Source organism: Pinus tabuliformis, chromosome 3_2 (genome assembly GCF_031772625.1).
Source record: "Pinus tabuliformis cultivar Carrire ecotype Pingquan chromosome 3_2, CPIR1, whole genome shotgun sequence".
Lineage (NCBI taxonomy): Eukaryota > Viridiplantae > Streptophyta > Pinopsida > Pinales > Pinaceae > Pinus > Pinus tabuliformis.
This window is the reverse complement of record NC_142302.1, coordinates 546530034-546551182: the sequence shown is the minus strand read 5'-3', so window position 1 is coordinate 546551182 and position 21149 is coordinate 546530034. Positions and strand designations below refer to the sequence as shown.

At 35.4% G+C, this 21149-nt stretch overlaps 3 pseudogenes; all 3 read right to left on the bottom strand.

Moving 5' to 3' along the window:
• Positions 1-799: 799 nt before the first annotated feature.
• On the bottom strand, positions 800-1699 carry LOC149181661 (acetolactate synthase 1, chloroplastic-like; annotated as a pseudogene).
• A 152-nt stretch (positions 1700-1851) lies between these two features.
• LOC149181660 (acetolactate synthase 2, chloroplastic-like) lies at positions 1852-2823 on the bottom strand (annotated as a pseudogene).
• An 83-nt stretch (positions 2824-2906) lies between these two features.
• Positions 2907-21149, bottom strand: part of LOC149181659 (acetolactate synthase 1, chloroplastic-like) — a 48733-nt pseudogene continuing 30490 nt past the window's right edge.

Below are 21149 nucleotides of genomic sequence, written 5' to 3'. Positions count from 1 at the left end.
TTGGAGAAGGCCAGAGGCCCGTAAACTGTCCTATTAATCCTCTTTCCGCGAGGTTCAGTGCTGCCTTGCATGTTTCTTCTTCAGGAAGGGCAACCGTAGGAATCGATCCAAGTTTCTTGACGAACTTCTGCTGGCTAGCCGTGGGAGGGCGTTTCTGGCTTGCGGCTATTAATGCTTTGAATGCTGATATCTCCGGAGGTGGGTTGAGAGGAGGGGCAGAGCCCCCGCTGGTTTCCATGGCATCCGCGGGGCCGCGCTGGCTTGCTCCCAACAGCCCAGGCTTTCCAATCTTTCAAGCCAGCGGATTTTTCCAATATTCCAGATGCAATGACCTCTGTTTCAGCGTGAAGGCCAGATCAGGGTATCAGATGCAAGCTCCTTTCTTGCAGCGAGGAAGGCCGAGGCTGGCCTGCGGCCAGAGGCGCAGTGCAGTCGGCGGCTAGGTCTTCAGTCTTCGGCGGCTAGCAGCGATACACTTATATATATATATATATATATATATATATATATATATATATATATATATATATATATATATATATATATATATCGGTTGCATTCGTTCTTAGTAATCACAACATAAAAACATAAATTCAAGACTTTGTGAACAATCTAAGGTGTCCAAACTTGCCCTGATTTATGTACCGTATAAGTTAGAGAAATAAAATGTGTCCTACCAATAAAATTGCAAAGGAGAGAAAATAAATATATCTCCATATCTTCAAAAGGAAAACAATGAAAATGATTTTTAGAACCTAGAATAATCTTATACAATGAGAAATCGCTTAGCCTCTTCTTTTTAGTATGCTCTTCTCCCATCACCTTTGGTTATAATATCTTTAAAATCTACACCACTAGGTATCATAGGCAAGACATGCTCTTGGTGTGGCATAATGACATCCAATAAATATGGCACAGGGGGTATTGAGCATTTGTGAAATGGCCTCCCTGACATATGCTTTCTTTGTTACCCTAGCTGCTGGTATATTGCAATCCTCTGCCATCTTCAAAAGATTAGGGAAAATCTCAGATTCAACAGATGGATTCCCGAGGTAAGTATGTGCTCTGTGTTCTTTGTAAAAGTGATCTTCCTATTGAACCACCATGCCCAAGTTCTAAATGTTCAATACCATAATCTTAATAGGCAGATTTTCTACCCTGATGGTGGCCAATTCTTGCAAATTCATCATAAAACTGTTATCTTCATCTATATTAACTATAGTCGCCCCTGGATTGGCCGCGATAGCTCCTAGTGCCGAAGGCAAGCCAGATCCCATAGCCCTGAGACCCCCTGATGTTAGCCACCGTCGAGGTCTCTCATATTTGAACCGTTGAGTTGCCCACATTTGGTGCTAACCCACTCTAGTATTAATTATAACATTACCATTAGTCAGTCCATGTAGCAGTTGAATGGAAAACTAGGGAGGAATGGCATCCTCAAAATCTTACTTTGCAAAATTCTCTATGCAATGAAATGAATGCACATTTGCTATAACGAACATGCAAATACAGAAAAATAAGTAGAATTAGAGATACAATGCACCACAATTTATGCTCTTGCCTCATGGGCAAACCAATATCAGTAGAAATAGATATGAAAGTTTGTTGCATTCGTTCTTAGCAATCACAACATATAAACATAAAATCAAGACTTTGTGAACAATCTAAGGTGTCCAAACTTGCCTGATTTATGTACCATATAAGTTAGAGAAATAAAATGTGTCATACTTGTAAAATGGTGAAGGACAGAAAATAAAACTTTGTCCATACCTTCAAAAGGAAAAAAGTGAAAATGCACTTTTAGAACCTAGAATAATGTTATACAATGAGAAATGACTTAGCCTCTTCTTTTTAGTATGCTCTCCTCCCATCACCTTCAGTGATAATATCTTTCAAAGCTCCACCACTGGGTATCATATGAAATACATGCTCCTCGTGTGGCACAATGACATCCAATAAATATGGTCTGGGGGTATCAAGCATTTGTGAAGTGTCCTCTTTGACATATGCTTTCTTTGTTACCCTAGTTGCTGGTATATTGCATACCTCTGCCATCTTCAAAAGATTGGGGAAAATCTCAGATTCAGTAGATGGATCCCCAAGGTAAGTACGTGCTCTATTTTATTTGTAAAAGAGATATTCCCATTGAACCACCATGCCCAAGTGCTAATTGTTCAATACCATCATCTTAACGTGCATATTTTCTACCCTGATGGTGGTCAATTCTTGCACATTCATCAGAACATTTCCATATCCATCTATATCAAAAACAATCACTCCTGGATTGGCCACGACAGCTCCCACTGCTGCAAGCAAGCCAAATCCCATAGCCCCGAGACCCCTTGATGTCATCCACCATCGAGGTCTCTTATATTAGAACCATTGGGCTGCCCAAATCTAGTGCTGGCCCACTCCAGTACTGATTATAGCATTACCATTAGTTGGTTCACGTATTAGTTCAATGGTAAACTGGGGAGGAATGGCATCCTCAAATTCTTACTTTGAAAAAATCTTTATGCAATGAAAAGAATGCACATTTGCTATAACAAACAGGAAAATATAGAAAAATAAGAAGTAGAACTAGAGATACAATGCACCACAATTTATGCCCTTGCCTCATAGGCCACCCAATATCAGTAGAAATAGAGATGAAAGTTTTATACATCCGTTCTTAGCAATCACAACATATAAACATAAAATCAAGACTTTGTGAACAATCTAAGGTGTCCAAACTTGCCCTGATTTATGTACCATATAAGCTAGAGAAATAAAATGTGTCCTACCAGTAAAATTGCAAAGGAGAGAAAATGAAACTTTCTCCATACCTTCAAAAGGAAAAAAGTGAAAATGCACTTTTAGAACCTAGAATAATCTTGTACAATGAGAAATGACTTAGCCTCTTCTCTTTAGTATGCTCTCCTCCCATCACCTTCAGTTATAATATCTTTAAAAGCTCCACCATTGGGTATCATATGAAAGACATGCTCCTGGTGTGGCACAATGACATCCAATAAATATGGTCCGGGGGTATCGAGCATTTGTGAAATGTCCTCTCCGACATATGCTTTATTTTTTACCCTAGTTGTTGGTATATTGCATGCCTCTGCCATCTTCAAAAGATTGGGGAAAATCTCAAATTCAACAGATGGATCCTTGAAGTAAGTACGTGCTCTATTTTCTTTATAAAAGTGATCTTCCCATTGAACCACCATGCCCAAGTGCTGATTGTTCAATACCATCATCTTAACAGGAAGGTTTTCTACCTTGATGGTGGACAATTCTTGCACATTCATAAGAAAACTTCCATCTCCATCTATATCAACAACAGTCGCCCCTGGGTTAGTCATAGTAGCTCCCAATGCTGCAGGCAAGCCAAATCCCATAGCCCCGAGACCCCCCGATGTCAGCCACCATAAAGGTCTCTCATATTGGAACCATTGGGCTGCCCAAATATAATGTTGGCCCACTCCAGTACTGATTATAGCATTACCATCAATTAGTTCGCGTAGCAGTTGAATGGAAAGCTAGGGAGGAATGACATCCTCAAAATCTTGGAAAATCAAAGCCCATCTTCTTTTTTGTTCTCATTCCACCGAGAGGTGCATTCTACAATCTAGTGTGAGGGGGGTGGGCGGGGGGTGGTGTAAGTATGGAACGTTTCCAATAAAATAAAAATAAAAATAATAATTAATGTAAGCCCAAAACAAAAATGAAAAGAACCATATAGATAAATAACTATAATAAAATTCAACACAAAGAATTGAAAATCCTACTCCAATTTTTTTTAATATTTCTTTTAATTAATTATTTGTAAAATGAATCTTCAAAAGGAAAAACCATATCCTATGGATATATCAAAATCTTAAACACATAATTAGTTCCATGTCAAAGTTGTAATATTTGAAAATATTAATTTGATGTATTTTTATTATAAATTGTGTTATCATGCCATGTAAAAAACATTATTAAACCTAATATTAATATTAAAAGATTATTACTTCTATTATTAGATATAATATTATTAAATTTAATTGTTAGAAAATCATATATTACGGAGCAATGGAACACATAAAATATTACAGAAATATAAACACATAAAACGCATAAAACAAGAGAGACACAGATATACGTGGTTCACCCAGTTTGGGCTACATCCACCCCGAATGGCCAGTTCTTCCTTTCTATTATCCAGCAAAATGAAGAGACACAACCTACAACAAATCCGCTATAATATCCTCTGTTTTCTCTCACAGTCTCACCTCTCTGTTTCTTGCTCACAGAATACACATCTATTTCACAACCTCAAATACAATGCCCTCATACAAAGAGAGGGGGTTGCCTTCTAGGGAAAAAAAACCCTAAAGTAAACATAAGTTCTACCATCAGATCATCCGCCTAATGAACGGCCCAAATTGACTAGAAATTACTATACTTTTACAAGGCAATTTTACATCTATTTTTGGCTTTGGGGGGACCGCTGACCCGGACCCCCCAGCTCCCCCCAGACCCCCGCGGGGGGGACAAGTCCCCCCGCACCCCCCCGCATGGAGGGGTGTACAAACTTCCTGGGGTATACATCCGACTGAAACAAAAGACCTCTGAACAATCATGCTCCACACACAACAATCTCCCACTTGGAGAATGATTGTAGCATCTCCACCGCTGCTTCATTTGCTGGACAATGGCTCTTCTTTAGACCTAGCTATTTCTCATTTTCATCGTCATCCTTGAAGACCAATTGGAACTGAGCATGTTCTTAGTTTCTCCCTGGTTACAACTTTTTTTAGCATGTCTGCATGATTTTGGCTAGTGTGTATCTTTTCCAGCTTCAACTCTTCATCTTCCAACACTGATCGTATGAAATGGTACTTGAGCTGTATGTGTTTAGTCCTGGAATGAAATGCTGAGTTCTTTGCAAGATGAATGACACTTTGGCTATCACTGTATAACATGCCCATATCATGCTCCTTACCCAATTCACCCATAAACCTTTGAACCAAATCATTTCTTTAATAGCCTCTGTAGCAGCAACATATTCTGCTTCTGTTGTTGAAAGCGCAACAACACTTTGGATTTTTGAAACCCAACTAACAGCTATTCCACCAACAATAAATACATATCATGTAGTGATCCTCCTATTAACTCTGTCACCTGCCATATCTTCATCAACATATACCTATAGAGAAATGTTTGAACCACCAAAGCATAGTGCTTGATTTGTGGTACCTTTCAAATATCTGAGAATCTATTTCACTGCCATCCAATGTTCCTTTCCTGGATTGTTCATGTACCTGCTTACAACTCCCACTGCATGTGCAATATCAGGCCTTGTGCAGACCATTACATACATTAAGCTTCCAACTGCTGATGCATATGGAACTTTAGACGTATAATCTGTCTTCTTGGGTCTTTGGGCACATTTCCTTACTAAGTTTGAAATGGCTAGAAAAATGTGTACTAACTAGTTTTGCATTGTGCATATTAAATCTTTTCAACACCTTTTGTATGTAATCATTCTGAGACAATGTTAATTTGTGATTTTTCCTGTCTCTAGTGGTTCTCATACCAAGGATTTGTGTTGCAGCTCCCAAATCCTTCATTGCAAATGAATTTGCCAATTTTCTTTTGAGCACATTTATTTCCTGCATGTTAGACCTTGCAACAAGCATGTCATCTACATATAATAACAATATAATATAGTTGCCATCATTTTGCTTTTTCAGATAAACACAATGATCAAAGTGACATCTAGTATAACCTTGTTTAGACATAAACTTGTCAAATTTTAGATACCACTGCCTTGGAGTTTGTTTTAAGCCATACAAGCTCTTCTTCAACTTGCACACTAGTTTCTCCTTCCCTTTCACCTCATATCCTTGTGGCTGCTGCATATATATCTCTTCCTCCAAATCCCCATGGAGAAAGGCTGTCTTTACATCTAACTGCTCAAGATGCAAATCTTCAGCCGCTACTAGACTTAAAATAGTTCTGATTGAAGTCATTTTAACAACAGGAGAAAATATTTCATCAAAATCAATACCTTTCTTCTGTGCAAACCCCTTCACCACAAGTCTAGCTTTGTACCTCTGTCTTCCTCCATCTTCTTCCTTCAGCGTATAAACCCATTTATTCTTCAATTTAGTTTTTCCTGTAGGCAACCTAACTAAGTCCCAAGTCTGGTTATGCATTAAGGAGTCCATCTCTTCTTCCATGGCTTCCTCCCACTTCTTCCTGCTTTCAACCTGTATTGCTTCTTCATAACATTCAGGTTCACCAGAATCAATCAACAATAAATAATATAATGAAGGAGAGTATCATTGAGGGGGTCTACTTATCCTGGTAGATCTTATAACACCACTTTCAGGTGTTTGGGGTGCTTGTTGCTGTTGTGGTGGTTGATGTTGTTGTGGTTGTTGATTATTATTATTTTCAGGCACCTTTACTTTTTAGTGATTTCGTCAAGAACTGCATATTCCTTGTTTTCTTTTTCTTGCTTCTTTTCTTGCAACTGATTCTTATATAAGACCTTTTCATTGAATATTACATCCTTGCTCCTAATGATTTTGTGATTTTCGTAATCATATAAGCGATAACCAAAATCATTAACACCATATCCAATAAAGGTACATTTCTTTGACTTTGCCTCAAGCTTTGTTCTATTTTCTTTATCAATATGGACAAATGCCTCACAACCAAAAGGCTTTAAAAAGGAGTAGTTTACCTTTTTACCTGTCCATGCTTCCTCTGGAACACCACCATCCAAGGAACTTCAAGGCCCTCTGGTTTATTAGATAAACAACAGTATCTACATCATCTGCCCAAAACTGTAAAGGCAATCCTACATGCAATCTCATGCACCTTGCACGCTCCATGATTGTTCTGTTCATCCTTTCTGACACACCATTTTCTTGTGGTGTTCTTGGAACTATCTTCTCTCTACGAATTCCATGCTTTGAACAGTACCTATCAAACTCTTTGCTGCAATATTCACCTCCATTGTCTGATCTAAGACACTTCAATTTCTTTCCTGTCTCAATCTCAACCAAAGCTTTCCATTTCTTGAAAGTATCAAATACATCAGATTTATTCTTAATACAATAAATTCAAGTTTTTCTAGTTGCATCATCAATAAAGGTAACATAATAACGAGAGCCACCGAGAGATGATATCTGAGTAGGTCTCCATACATCTGTATGCACAAGCTCTAATTTTTTGCTCTTCTTTTCTTTCCCAACTCTGAGAAATCTGACTCTCTTCTGTTTTCCATAAATGCAATTTTCACAGAAGTCCAAATCATCATTCTTTAAACCCGACAACAAATTCCTTGAGTGAAGAATCTTCATCCCCTTTTCACTCATGTGTCTGAGCCTATGATGCCATAATGCTGTATCTGCTCCTTTGGAAGTTAAAGCATTAACAAAGTTAGAAATACCATTGCATAAATACAATGTACCAACCTTTTCGCCTTTTGCTATTACCAGGGCTCCTTTGGTGACCTTCCAAGCTTTATCTGTGAAAGTTGTCACACAACCTTCACCGCCTAACTGCCCTGTTGAAATCAGATTTTTCTTTAGATGTGGAACATGCCTTACCTCCTTTAGTAGCGATTGGGTTCCATTCTGCTATTTTACAAGAACCTTACCCATTCCAACAATTTTACAGGGTTTATCATCACCCAAACAAACTTGTCCAAAATCTCCTTGAACATAGTCATGAAAGTATTTCTTATCAAGTGTGGCATGGAATAAGGCCCCTGAATCTACCACCCAGGAATCAGTAATATTTTCAAAAGAAAGAATTAAAGCATCTTGTAACACCTCACCTATCACATTTGCTTCATGATTGTTTTCTTGCTGTGCATCTCCTTCTTTTCCCTTCCGAGATCTACAGTCTTTCTTTAGGTGTCCTTTCCTTCCGCATTTCTAGCAGACTATCCCCGATCTGGACTTGGATCTGCCTTTCCTTGATTTACTGTGATATCTTGAGCTCTTTCCTCTTTCCATTTTTCTTCCCCTAGATTCTACACTCAAAGCATTGCCCGATGTCTCACCGGAGCTTTTCCGTCGCATTTCCTCACTAAGGATAGCACCGACAACATCATCAAACTTTAAAGTACTAGATCCAGAGACAGAGTTACTAATGGCCATTACTAAACCATTCCAACTTTCTGGCAATGAGCACAAGAATAACAGATCTCTAACTTCATCTTCAAAGTTTACCCCTACAGAACTTAACTGACTTGTAACTGTATTAAAATCATTTAAATGAACTGCAACAGATCCACCTTCCGATATCTTCATATTAAATAACCGTTTCATAAGAAATACCTTGTTTGAGGCTGAGGGTTTTTCATATAGTTTCGAAAACACCTGAATCAAACCCTTTGTCGTTGTTTCCTTCGAAATGTTGAAGGCGACTGACACAACAAGGCACAACCGTATTGTTCCGAGTGCATTTCTATCGAGAAGGTTCCATTCTTCATCTGTCATAGCCGTCGGCTTCTTTGTTTTTCCGCTCAATGGTAGGTACAGATCTTTCTGATACAGATAATCTTCCATCTGCATCTTCCATAGCGAGAAGTTGTGGCCGTTAAATTTCTCGACCCTAAACTTACGATCTCCCGCCATTGCTCCCACTCGAACGAGGAACCTTTCTTTGCTGCGAGTTTATCGGCCAAATAAACCTTCGGCTCTGATACCAGTTGTTAGAAAATCATATATTACGGAGCAATGGAACACATAAAATATTACAAAAATATAAACACATAAAACGCATAAAACAAGAGAGACACAGATATACGTGGTTCACCCAGTTTGGGCTACATCCACCCTGAACAGCCAATCCTTCCTTTCTATTATCTAGCAAAATGAAGAGACACAACCTACAGCAAATCCGCTGTAATATTCTTTGTTTTCTCTCACAGTCTCACCTCTCCGTTTCTCGCTCACAGAATACACATCTGTTTCACAGCCTCAAATATAATGCCCTCATACAAAGAGAGGGGGTTGCCTTCTAGGGAAAAAAACCCTAAACTAAACATAAGTTCTACCATCATATCATTCGCCTAATGAACGACCTAGATTGACTAGAAATTACTATACTTTTACAAGGCAATTTTACATCTATTTTTGGCTTCGGGGGTGCTGCCTCCGAGCCCCCGTAGGGGAACCGTTGCCCCCCCCCCCAGACCCCAACGGGGGGGTGTGTACAAACTTCCTAGGGTATACATCCGGCTGAAACAAAAGACCTCTGAACAATCATGCTCCACACACAAGACTTTGGACACCGCATATCTCCACAATGGTATGATATTGTCCACTTTGGGCCTAAGCCCTCATGGATTTGCTTTTGGACTTATCCCCAAAAGGCCTCGTACCAATGGAGATATTTGTCCATCCTTATATATCCATGATCCTCCCCACTTCTAGTCAATGTGGGACTTCGGTCGTATACCCAACATTAATAACCTTGGATTGATAATTTGAGGAAATGTTTACATCTCAAGGGATTTGATCCCTCTCGACGCACGATAGATCTAAAGTTAGATGGATCTAGGCTGGTAAGTTGCCATTCCACTTGGAAAAATCTAGTCTATCATATCATTCTTGCAATTGTTTGAAATGCCCATCAAAATTTGTTGGTGAATGGAACTCAAAATAAGTTGCAATTTTATCATCTTTTTTCCATTTTTTTTGGTTTAAACTTGATTGTGTACAAATAATAATGAAGATGTGGCCTCATTTTTTGTTGGTGGCTCATCTTCTCAATGTGAAGAGGAGATTTCATCCACCAATGTCATTCATCAACGATAAGCATAAGCATACAAACACTGACTCAGGTAGGGAATGGACAAATATCATAAATATATAATTTTGATAGCAAAACAACTTTCTACCATGGATGGCCACCGACAAAACCCTGTAGGAGAATTGAGAATAAAAAGAGAAGGGTGTTCGTTGCCGTCAGAAACCTTTGTTGATAAAATTAATTGTGTATGCTCAATTTCACTTGCTATCTTCTAATCCAAAATGGAGAGCTTGAAAACATTTCATTTTGATGTGAAATTTCTGCCATGGATGGCCATTGACAATTCCCTGTAGAAACAATTAGCAATTCCATAAAAATAATTTATAAATTAATTGCTTTGCCTTAGTGGGCTACTAGTGAACCTCAAAGTACTCCATGGAATCATCCAAAGGAGGGAATTCATTTAAATTTGGAGACTAGTGAACGTCAACGTTCTCCACCCAAATCTCTTGGTTGTCAATGTAGTGTTCCACTTTTGAACAAGAAGACGAAACGTTGGTTCTGATGCCAATGACAATTCTTCTGTGGCGAACTTGGCGGCAGAGTCTTGAATTTCAGGTGGCGATAAAGAAGAGGTGCAGGGGATTTCCAGTGGGGAAAAGGGAAAATTTAGCTTGGTTTTCGATCCTCTCAGGTAATATGCAACAAAATTGTAGGTGCAGGAAACCTTTTCTAGTTTTGTATGATGCTCTGCTGCTCCTACCCTAGATTCTATTGATACCACCACACAGAGCCTCACATAACCATTCAAAACCCTAACATGACCAAATCTGAGCGGTTGATATGATAACACATTTGCGGAAGTTGGCCGGTTGAAATGAAAATAATACAATGGATAATATTACTATGATATTCTAACAAAATGATCTAAAGGCTCACCATTGTACACCATGGAATAGAGGGGAGTTCTTTTCAAAGGGAAACACCTTACGAATTAATTAAGTGATTTTGATGAAATTTGGTGATTGCTTAAAATATGTGAAGATTCTAATTTTAATAGGGAAGTTGTTGTAATGATTAACATTTTGGTTTAAAATAAAATAAAAAGATAAAACTAATAAGAATAAAAAATAAAATAAAAAACATAATTCTTCAAAACCATGGGTTAAAAGAGCTTACGAGAGATTCAAGAGGATGTGAGTGTGGATGAAGGTAATATTGGGTAAAACATTACCAAAGAGGATTTGAATATTAACAGATGTGACATTGGATATTGCAATGTTGTGTAAAATATTACTTAAAGGTGACATTGTAATATCCAAAGAAAGAGATTGCTTAAAAGTGAATAAAATTATGTGATTTTGATAAAATTTGGTGCTTGCTTAAAATATGTGAATGAAGAAGAGTTTAATTTTTATAGGGGGGTTGTGGTAATGATTACATTTTGTTTTAAAATAAAATAAAAAGATAAAACTAAAAATAACCCAAAAAAAAAACATAATTTTTGAAAACCATGGTATTTTTAACCCATGTTTTTTTATTGATCGTATTGTTAATCTAAAGTTTTTTCTCATAGTATTATTTTAATGTCGGCTCATTTAAGTGCTAATAGTTAAATTATCTTCAAACCCATCTTAAATAAAATCTCTTTTTATTTAAAAGAAATTTGCATCTCAAGTGAGAAATTTGATTTCTTTTCGAGCTTGATAAGTTAGAAAAATGAGATTCTAATCCAAAGAAGAAGGTTGTTAAAAAGAATGTTAATGAACTTAGATGATATTGTTGATAAAGTTAGGTGATGTTACAATACCAAAAGAAAAATGTTATAAAATATTTTATGTTTTAAAAAAGGCTTATTGAGCTGAGAGGCTCTTTCTACAACCCAGTATGGGGGATGGGGGATCTGTAAGTATGTCTGTTTCTAGACCCGAGTATGGTGGATAGGGGATCTATAAATATGTCTGACTATCCACTATAATAAAAAAAACAATAGAAGTAAAAAATGATTGAGTAAGATGTTTAAATTTTATACTTTTCAAAAATATTTTAACAAGAGATTTAATAAACTATTTGAAGACCTATGTTAACTAATTTATGTGTATATCAACTTCATATATATCTATATATAGAAAAAAATTGTTAAAATAAAACACGTTAATGTTGTATAAAAAAAATATTCAATATAGGTTATCAAATATAATATTTTAATAAGAATTAATACAGACATATAATAAAAATATATTAATAATAAAAAACCATTTTAATTTGAGGGATAAAATGTCTCCACCTAATGCAAAATATTTTAATGTAAATGGAATTTATATTATATATCATTTAAAAAAGATTATGTATATATATCATGAAAAAACAAGTATTTTAATGTAAATTACTTTATATTATTTATCATTTTAAAACAATTATGTATATATGATGGAAAAATAAGCTTTTATGGATAAAATGTTTATTTAGTCTTATATATACCCTATTTAGCATTCAAAAATACAATTTAAACAGTGAAAAATAGCACTTTCAATTTTTCACTCTAAAGAAATTTTCCATGAAGAAATTTGATCCCTCTCCGCTCATGTTAGATGAGTACTTAAGATGGATCTTTTTAAACAATCATGTGTATATGATGAAAAAAATAAGTTTTTATGGATGAAACTTTTATTTTGTCCTATATATACACTATTTAGCATTCAAAAATACAATTTAAACAATGAAAAATAACACTTTCTATTTTGCACTCTAAAGAAATTTGCACATGAAGAAATTTGATCCGTCTTTGCTCATGTTAGATTAGTACTTAAATGAATCTATGCTGGTTCTACAACCCAATATGGGGATGGGATGTCTAAGTCTGTTCGTTCTTTCTGTTTAAAAAAAATATTATGTTCTAAATAAAAAATAATGTCAGCTATAATAAAATAAAAAATGAATAGAAGTGAAAAAATGATTAAGATGTTTAAATTTTATACTTTTCAAAAATATTTAACAAGGAATTTAAATAAACTATTTGAAGATCTATATTAACTAATTTATGTATATATCAACTTCATATAAATCTATATATAAAAAACAAATTGTTAAAATAAAACATGTTAATGTTGTATATAAAGAATATTCAATATAGGTTATCAATAAAATATTTTAATAAGAATTAATATAGACATAATACTTAAAAATATATTAATAATAAAAAACTATTTTAAGTTTAGTGATAAATGTCTCCTAATGCAAAATATTTTAATGCAAATTACATTTATATTATATATCGTTTAAAAAAAATTATGTATATATATCATGAAAAAATAAGTATTTTAATATAAATTACGTTTATATTATATATCATTTTAAAACAATTATGTATATATGATGAAAAAAATAAGCTTTTATTGATAAAATGTTTATTTTGTCCTATATATACCCTATTTAGAATTCAAAAATACAATTTAAACAATGAAAAATAACACTTTCAATTTTGCAATCTAAAAAAATTTGCACATGAAGAAATTTGATCCCTCTCGACTCATGTTAGATTCGTACTTAAGATGGATCTTCTTAAAACAATTGTGTATATATGATGAAAAAATAAGTTTTTATGGGTAAAACGTTTATTTTGTCTTATATATACCCTATTTAGCATTCAAAAATACAATTTAAACAATGAAAAATAACACTTTCTATTTTGCACTCTAAAGAAATTTGCACGTGAAGAAATTTGATCTCTCTACTCATGTTAGATGCCTACTTAAATACATCTATGTTGGTTTTAAGATTTGAATTGAAAACACTTAAAAAAATCATGATAAATAATTATGAATTTATAATTAAGGAAGCATAATAAATAATTATAATTTTATAATTGATATGGAGGAATACAAATGATAATAAAAAGAAATAATTATAAATTTATAATAATGGAGAATAAAATGTTAATGGATTTTAGTATTAGAAAAAATGGCTATAACCAGGCTTATCTTCGCTTAAGTTGACAATGATTTTTCAAGACCATAAAAAATGTTAATGAAAGTAAAGGTGATGGTGTAGTATTAGAAAATATGGATATAACCATGTTGACAAAGATTTTTAAGGACCATATAAATCTATGATTGAAACTAGCTTAAGCAAGTCTCAACACTTTTATTGTAAGAAGATATAATATTAGCACAACCACATTAATAAATGTGGTTGATATATGCCATAGGCTTATACTATATTATAAATTCAATATGCCAAATTAATATATTAATATATTAAATCTAAGATTAATATAAAAAATTGTAAGATTATAAAGTCAAGGAATCATAAACCCAATGTATTATTAATATTATAAACCCAAAGGATCGATAAACTAAGGAATTAATAACCCTGTTGTTTTGGCTACAACCACCCTACAACATTTTGCCTATGCTTCGATTTTGTAGCCTTCCTTCTTAACCACAATAACTCATCTTGAACTGATCCAGGTATTCACACTTTGGCTGGGATTTACCTTTTCAGTTTGGGTTGTGTTTGCTTACTTAGTTTATTTTCTAAATCACAAGCAGATCCCCCAACTTGGTCCCACAACAGTTTTGTGTTTTCCCCTAGAAACTACGTAATTCTTGAGGGCGACTAGCCTTGCTGTCAAGAATTGCGCAGTCTTGACTGCCAGTGAGCCTTGAGCTCAGCAAATGTGCATTCATGTGGAGGTAGCCCAACACTGAGCCCATAAATTGTGCAATCTTGACTGAGCTTAGAAACTACATAGTGCACTGAGCTGGAAAGTTTCCTAGTTCCTGGAATTATGCTGTCTTTCCCAGTAGTGTGCATGGCAAGTTTCCCCGGAAAAGGAAAAAAAAAACAAAAATCATCCCTAAAAATTTGGGATCTATGTTTAGTATCCCGACGGAGGCACTTGTGCTATTTTTAGAAACTTAAGCCAAGTGTTGCTTTCTCCTTGATTCTAGGCATGCGTGTCATAAACCCTAATTTATCCAAATCCATTTAATTGATGCTTCTAGAGATCATTTGCACATTCGATCTTGGAGCTCTAGCATTCCCGAGGAGATCAAGGAGCCTTTGGTGCGATCGTCATCGCTTTTCTGGGTGAGTTTTTCTTTTCTCATCTATTGTTGCTTTTTTCTGTTGTTTGGCTTGTTTGAGTGTTTTTTCACTTGTTTCTCTTCATGGTTAATGGCGTTTTAACTTGTAGAAATGTTGTTTTAATTTATAGATTTTCTTTCCCAAGTGTCACATTAATTTTTTTGTTTTTGTACCAATGGTCGTCGTTGCGATGACTCTCTTCACATACTTTCTTTTCCTTCTGTTTGACAATTGCTGCACTTGATTCACATGCATGCATATACACTTAGTTAGATCTGCATTCAGCTTCACACTATCTCTCAGATATGCTTGTTTTTCACACTTCACTTGGCCGAATCTCACTTTGCACAGTTGGCACTGCACAATCTGGAGACTCAAGCCACAATTTGGGCCTCTAAAATTGTGTAGAGCATAGCCTAAGATGGCTCCAACTCTGCACTGCGTAGTTCCAAGAGCCAACTTCCCAACTCGGCCACTGAGACTGCACAATGCACAGTCTCTCCCAAAAACTAATGTGAGCTATAATAAAAAAAATGAATAGAAGTAAAAAAACGATTGAGTAAAATGTTTAAATTTTATACTTTTCAAAAATATTTTAATAAGAGATTTAAATAAACTATTTGAAGATCTATGTTAACTAATTTATGTGTACAACAACTTCATATATCTATATATCGAAAACAAATTGTTAAAATAAAACATGTTAATGTTGTATATAAAAAAATATTCAATATAGGTTTTCAATAAAATATTTTAATAAGAATTAATATAGACATATACTTAAAAATATATTAATAATAAAAATAAATCTCCATTTAACAGCAAAGCAGATCTCCTAGACCAAACTTCTTCTCCGACTATCTTCAAAAGGACGAACACAATAGATCGCGAAGCTAAGACACCAATATTCCAAGAATCAGAAGAGATGAAGGAGATGCAAGATAAAGAAAGTTGGAAGGTCGTAGAGAAAAAAAAAGAAAGCTACAACACCAATCTCGCCAAGAAAGACGAGGAGCTAGACAATTAGAAACTAAGAAAGAAAATTATGGGTCTGATAGACCAATTTGGTCTCAGTGGACGGTAACCATCATCATCATCATCATCACAAAACCATTTTAATTTGAGTGATGAAATGTCTCCATGTACAGGTGAAGAAAAATATTTTAATGTAAATTACATTTATATTATATATCATATATCATTTAAAAAAAGTTATGTATATATATCATGAAAGAAATATGTATTTTAATGCAAATTACATTTATATTATATATATTTTTAAAAGAATTATGTATATATGATGAAAAAAAAACTTTTATGGATAAAATTTGTATTTCTTCCTATATATACCTTATTTAGCATTCAAAAATACAATTTAAACAATGAAAAATAACACTTTCAATTTTGCACTCTAAAGAAATTTCCACATGAAGAAATTTGATCTCTCTCGGCTCATGTTAGATTCGTACTTAAGATGGATTTTTTAAAAAATTATGTATATATGATGAAAAAAATTAAGTTTTTATGGATAAAATGTTTATTTTGTCCTATATAAACCCTATTTAGCATTCAACTATACAATTTAAACAATGAAAAACAACACTTTCTATTTTTCACTCTAAAGAAATTTTCACATGAAGAAATTTGATCCCTCTTGGCTCATGTTAGATCCATACTTAAATGGATCTATGGTGGTTTTAAGATTTGAGAATTGAAGACACTTAAAAAAGCATGATAAATAATTATAAATTTATAATTAAGGAAGCATGATAAATAACTATAAATTTATAATTGATATGGAGAATAAAAATGATAATAAAAAAAATTAATTATAAATCTATAATAATGGAGAAAAAAATGTTAATGGATTTTAGTAATAGAAAAAATGGCTATAACCACGGTTATCTTCGCTTAAGTTGGCAAGGATTTTTCAAGACCATAAAAAATGTTAATGAAAGTAAAGGTGATGTTTTAGTATTAAAAAAGATGGCTATAACCATGCTTATCTTTGCGTAAGTTGACAAAGATTTTTACAGACCATATAAATCTATGATTAAAACTAGCTTGCGCATTGTCTCAACACTCTTATTGTAAGAAAATATAATATCAACACAACTACATTAATAAATGTGGTTGATATACACCATAGGCGTCAACTTAATATATGTTATACTATATTATAAACCTAATATGCTAAATTAATATATTAAATCTAAGATTAATATAAAAATTTGTAAAATTATAAATTCAGGGAATCATAAACCCAATAGATTATTAATATTATAAACCCAAAGGATCAATAAACTGAGGAATTATTAAACATGTTGTAGTGGCTACAATCATCCTCCAACATTTTGACTATGCTTCGATTTTGGTGCCTTCTTTCTTGACCACAATAACTCATCTCACACTGATCCAGGTATTCGTGCTTCAATTGAGATTTACCCTTTGAGTTCGGCTTGTGTTTGCTTACTTAGTTGATTTTCTAACTCACAAGTTGATCTCCCAACTTAGTCCCACAACAGTTTTGTGCTTGCCCCCAGAAACTATGTAATTATTAAGGGCAACTAGCCTTGTTGTCCGGAATTGCACAGTCTTGACTGCTAGTGAGCCTTGAACACATCAAATGAGCAGTCATGTGGAGGTAGCCCAACATTGAGCCTAGAAATTGTGGAATCTTCACTGAGTTCAGAAACTGCGTAGTGCATTGTGCTCGAAAGTTGCCTAGTTCTCGGAACTGCGCTGTCTTTCTTAGTAGTGTACATGCCAAAGCTTCCCCGGAAAAAGAAAAAAATAAAAAGCACCCCTAAAAATAGGGATCTATGTCTAGTATCCTGAAGGAGGCACTTGCGATATTTTTAGATACTTCCGCCAAGTGTTGTTTTTTCATTGATTTTAGGCATGCGCGTCATAAACCCTAATTTATCCAAATCCATTTAATTGACGATTCTAGAGATCATTTTCACATTCGATATTGGAGCTCTAGCATTCCTAAGGAGATCAAGGAGTCTTCGGTGTGATCATCATCACTTTTCCGTGTGAGATTTACTTTTGTCGTTTATATCCAATTTTTTCTATTGTTTTTTGTTGTTTGGCTTGTGTGAGTGTTTTTTACTTGTTTCTGTTCATGGTTGTTGGCATTTTAACTTGTAGAAGTGTTGTTTTAAGTTGTAGATTGTTTTTCCCAAGTGTCGCATTAGTTTTCTGATTTTTGCACCAATGAGCGTTGTTGCGGCGACTCTCTTCACATACTTTGTTTTCCTTATGTTTGACCAATTTCTACACTTGATTCACATGCATGCATCTAACTTAGTAAGATATGCACTCAACTACATACTATCTCTTATATTTTCCTGTTTTTCACACTTCCCTTGGGCAGGTATGGGTTTCCCTTGTCCGAATTTCACTTTTCACAGCTGGCACTGTGCAATCTGGAGGCTCAAGCCACAAGTTGGGCCTTTGGAATTGGGTAGAGCACAACTTAAGCTAGCTTCAACTCCGTACTACATAGTTCCAGGATCCAACTTCCCAACACAACCACTTAGACTGCACAATGTGAAGTCTCTCCCAAGCCTTTTCCCAGGATGAACGTGTATTGCACAATTCTAGTCATAAGGCTTCCATCTTGGCTGTTGGGACTACGCAGTGCCAGATCCCACAGTTATCCATTCCCCCCCATCAAGAAAAATTGTGCAATCCATTACATCTAGTGCCCAACTTGCTGCTTGAACTTTCCTTAAAGGTTTTTTCCTTTTAAATTGACATTTTCTTGCCATGAGTGTCCTCTCTAACCCATAGGTACAATAGTTTTTGAGCACCTCTCTAGAAGTCACTGTTACCATGACATCTAAGAGAGATGCATCAAATGAAACCACTGAGAGCAGTATTGGGGAAGCAGTTGAGCAAATATAATTTGATTTACCAATGCATGCAGATACTTAATTGTTTATAGAGAAGGGAACAACATTGACATGGAAACAGATCAAAGACACTTTTGTAAAGGACTTTGAGGAATATTTGGAGGATCAATAGGTCTCTCTCAACATCCAACAGTTTGGGCTATACAAGGTTTCTTGTAGGTATCCCGCCCTCCCATGTTCATACATCATCAACTGGATTGTCTCACATACATATGAACAAACTATGATATTTAGCAGCGCCAGCGGGCATAAGCTTGCCGCCATTAGGGCATAAGACTTTCAACAGATGTATCACTTGCCCAAGCTATTGAAGTGCATTGAATCACTCTTCTATGCCACCCATAGCTATGTGAATACAAGGGACATTGTCAAGCATTGGGAGAAAGATCCATCAAAGTTTTGACATACACCCACCCATGTGTACAAGAAAAAGTCCTCAGGAAGGCTTACTAGCTCTTGATTATCTTTGCTTGAAGAATCCATGGTCAAGGGAGTACAAAAACCTTTCCTGAAGGGTGGGAAGTATTATTATATCAGTTGGTGAATGATGGGAAGCCATTCAAGTGGTCAGATATGTTGGCTCAATAATTAAAGGCCCAAGTAGCACAGGTTCAAAATCTTCCCAAGGATGAACAAGCAAGATTCTATATGTCCGCATACTTGCTAGATGTAATCTATGTAGAACAACAGTTCCCTAGCATGAACTGGACATGGACACCACAAGAGACTGTTGTGAACATATATTGCAAGTTTCTTTCACAATACAGTTATTGAGGAGTGATGACACGAATAACTGACCACTTTATCATCCCGCTATACAAGCCTATATTTGGGCAAGATTCACCTTGCATGTCTCGAGATGGAATGGAGGCGATAGTAGACATTGAAGATTGGTATGCCTCACCAAGGGGCACCTTCATCATAGTGTTTGGTGGATAGAAGCCTTTGCATGTCCTACCAAGGTATGTCACTGACAAACTGATCATCCAAGAAGTATCATACTACCTCGCTACAAGGTTTTCAATAACACTGCTTCGGAAGAATAAAGTGCCATGGCCCACTCTTCCTTTCTGGATCAGATTATACGATATTAAGAACTTAGAATTTGTAGATGATAAGGCTAATGACATATTAAAATTTGGGTTCGATGCGAAGGACGTGAATATGTATGATCCCTAGAGTATTTGCAAGGACCATTGTATGAGATATTACTTTCCATGGATCAACGGGGCATTTCATTGGCCCTGGGGGATCCTTGGAGGTACTTCTATAATGCCTCCAGACTCTATGAGTCGGTAATTATAGCAAGGACTTTAAAGGCTTCTCCATAGACAGTGGAAGCTCTAGAAGCAACAATGATAGAAGGAAACAATCATGTGCAGGACAAGAGAAAGAGGAAGATTGCTGACAATCCAGAGGGAGAGAAAAGCTACAAATTGAGGAAGATCCTCTTATCGCAAAGGAAACACAGGAAGTGGAAGAAAAGAGGAAGCAAATGATGCAGAGAGCAGAGCAGAGAAAGAGAGAAAAGCAGAGGTTGTAGGGAGAAAAATTGAAGCTGCAGGAGACAAAGAAGAAGATGAAGGAAGAAAAGGAGTTAAGGAGGAGAGAATGAGAAGAAAAGTAGAAGTAGGAAGAAGAACAAAGGCAAGGCACACTGATGAAGGAAACATCATCAATACAGGTTGAAGAGTTAGAAAAACCAACAGAGGAGGAAGGTAAACAAATGCAGGATTAGGAGCTCGCTCAACAGATTGATAAATTGATTGAAGTGACAGACATGGAGTTGGAACAGGAGCCACAACATGAAGATTTTGACGTGATGCCGAGAGCACCATAGGTCATCCCTCAGTCTCCACTACCTTCAGTAGTAGATCTAACCTCGAGCGAGAAAGGATATGTTTTTCTCCTTGATGATGACCCGGTCATGAATGTGTATATTATATCATTCAATGAGTTCCAAAAGATGATTGTACAAGCATAGAGGAAGCACTTTCCAGATGATCATGCATCACCTGCATTCATCAAAGAAGGGGTGATAGCATTGGATACCAGGGAGCATCCAATTGCCATTATCGAATCCAACTTGGCATATGCGGGATCTACAAGATCAAATGTTTAATATTTGACGACTGAGAATGAGAAACTGGCATAAAAATTGCAGGCTTCCAGGCAAGAGGCATAACAACTCTTAGCAACAACACAGAGTGTAGTTTTTGCATTGGGGGAGATGAGAGAAGTGATACTTGATGAACTATCAACACTTGGAGAAACCATGTGGAAGCTCTACGACAAGTTTTCCACCATGCATAAATAAATTGTCCATTTTCATGGCCTACAACAACAGAGCAAAGAGTTTGTCAAAAATATCAAAAACATATAAGATTAGATCGC